At 41.3% G+C, this 2,310-nt stretch overlaps 1 pseudogene; it reads right to left on the bottom strand.

Moving 5' to 3' along the window:
- Positions 1-299: 299 nt before the first annotated feature.
- On the bottom strand, positions 300-1,035 carry LOC129295473 (beta-1,6-galactosyltransferase GALT29A-like; annotated as a pseudogene).
- Positions 1,036-2,310: the final 1,275 nt, after the last annotated feature.

The following is a 2,310-nucleotide window of genomic DNA, read 5'->3' as shown; positions in this document are numbered from 1 at the left end:
ACAAAAGAGAGTCAAGATGTTTGTCAACCTATTCAGAATTTACACTCGATATTTCTCGAATCTGCTCTCATTAGTACACAGAAGTATCCAGACACCGAAAAATCTTCAATCCATGTTGCTTTCTTCAGTATTGGACAAAATTTACGAGTAGTTTTCAGTTCACGTCTTCTGTAGCTACTAAGGTCTCACACTCAGCACTTTAACCTTTTAAACCCTTCATATCTGAGAAAAAGGAGTATTTTACATTTTCCACCACCACCACCACTCAATCAATCGGCAATGACGGTGATAATAAGATGTCATGATACCATGGTTGGGTGAAGAATCTTGAAGCTGTGCGCATGAAATGATATAGGCCTCCGTCCATGGACCAGGTCTCTGTAAAAGGTATATTCTGCTTCATAATCATGCAAATCAAGCCCGGTCTTCTGGTGGTGTGACATGATGTTTAGCGAAGGTGACTTGCCAAAACCAAACATGCTCACTCTCACATACTCCCAAAGCCATCATCACAGCTTGCATACCAGTAGAGTAATGAAAGAAAACTGCATCATGAGCAGAGCTCCATTCCTCCAACCTTTTCCCTGTCTGCTCAGTGAAACGTTTCAAAGAATAGTACTTCACGCAATTCGAGCAGAGCACATCGAACCTTGGATCAGTGACCACAGGTGGCGCCTCGTGAGATGAATTGCACACAGTGTAATCCCGCAATGTGCAGGTTGGCATACGTACAAAAAACATTTGAACGCATGATCCATGTGGATGACAGAAGCATTCTCGGTTTCTCGCACATGGATGAAAAGTTGCTGTTTACAAACGAAATGTTAGTCTTCGTCCCTACTTTTTTCTCAAACCTCTCGACCGTCGCATTGTTCAACCGTATAACCACTTGGTGGCTATCAATCAGCTCGCCATAGTCACTGTTCAGCAGAATCCCCCTATTCCCGACCACGCACACGATTAATACTGGCGGTCGGACCCCGCATAACCGTTACGACTGTCGATTGGATGCTTCATGAGACGTGTCAAGCCCATCGGACAAAACCGTTCCAAACTTTAACCACTGTCTATAGTTCTCGTCATTGTCGGCGACACCATGGGCATTGAATCGCCAAGGAAAAGACGGGGACGGCTGCGATTGACTGCCGAAGTCAACATCAAGAAGCTTTTGGATTCTTGGTTTAATTGTACTTCTCCCATGTCGATAGCAGCGTATTTTATCAGTGTCTCGTTGGATAATGAATCTGCTCTCAGAACTAGTTCCTTGTTATAAGCTCAATCGAAACTGAGCCTTGAGAAAAAAAGGTCTTGTTTTTGAGAATCGCGAGGAAGAGGATGATGGGTGGAATGCAAAAGAGCGGACAAACCAAGCATTTCATGGTGAGGGCTGTTCAATGAAACAATTGGTGGGTGGTGTTGCCAAATAAGGCCAAAATTCAATGCCAGAGATGTTAAAGGTGAGAGCAAAGGATCCATCTCTGTCTGTGACAACCTTGGGCATGGCAAAGTAGAAGGAAGAAGATGTAAGTATTATGCTAAATATCATTTGCAAATTCGTGTTTCATTACTAGTGTTTATTAAAGTAAGGGGATGGTCAGGCTTATCTCTGCGTTACGTGAGGTAGCTTCAGCATGCGCAACTGACACTGGTTACTGGGAATATTCAATTAATTGTTCATAAATGTGGATTCTTCTCGCCTCTATCAATGCTTTCCATTTACGTTATTCCCATTTTATCTCCCTTCCCTCATATTTTCAATGAGAATATTCAATTTTATTGACAAGATAGCTGATGATGAGTTTAAGGCTGAGAATCTTGTTTGAAGAGGCACGCGGAAATAAATTTACCCCTTTTGTTAAAAGTAGCTTGCTACTTTTGCTTTGCCTACGTTAGTGAGATGCGAGGTGACAATCCAAATTAATAACCGGGGTTTTTCTTTTTTGGCCAATAATTACATATAAGAGTCTGAGGAATCTGATTTCTTGAGAGCAGTAATGATGGTTGCCCATATTTCTGTTTCCTAGGTTTAGATGATGACTAGCAAATAACTAACAATAACATAGCTTAGTTATTATCTGGACTTTGGAGGCAATGGACTCACCCCAGTCAAAGCATGTCAGGTGGGAAAGCAAAATGGTACGAGCAACCCAATGAGTGAAATTATCTCTCATCGAAGATAAAAAGTAGACGTTTCTTAACTAAATTACCACATTCAAATTGGAACTTACAACCACTCACTAATAAAAGTCCTAACTGCGCAAACTAATTTTAGTTTATCATACTCCCTGCCATTTCTATTTATAAATTATT

The sequence above is a fragment of the Prosopis cineraria genome, unplaced genomic scaffold (genome assembly GCF_029017545.1).
Source record: "Prosopis cineraria cultivar Desert tree isolate PC_DT_omini unplaced genomic scaffold, ASM2901754v1 PC123, whole genome shotgun sequence".
NCBI classification, from domain to species: Eukaryota; Viridiplantae; Streptophyta; class Magnoliopsida; order Fabales; family Fabaceae; genus Prosopis; species Prosopis cineraria.
The sequence above is the reverse complement of the archived record's forward strand: the minus strand, read 5'-3'. Positions and strand labels throughout refer to the sequence as shown.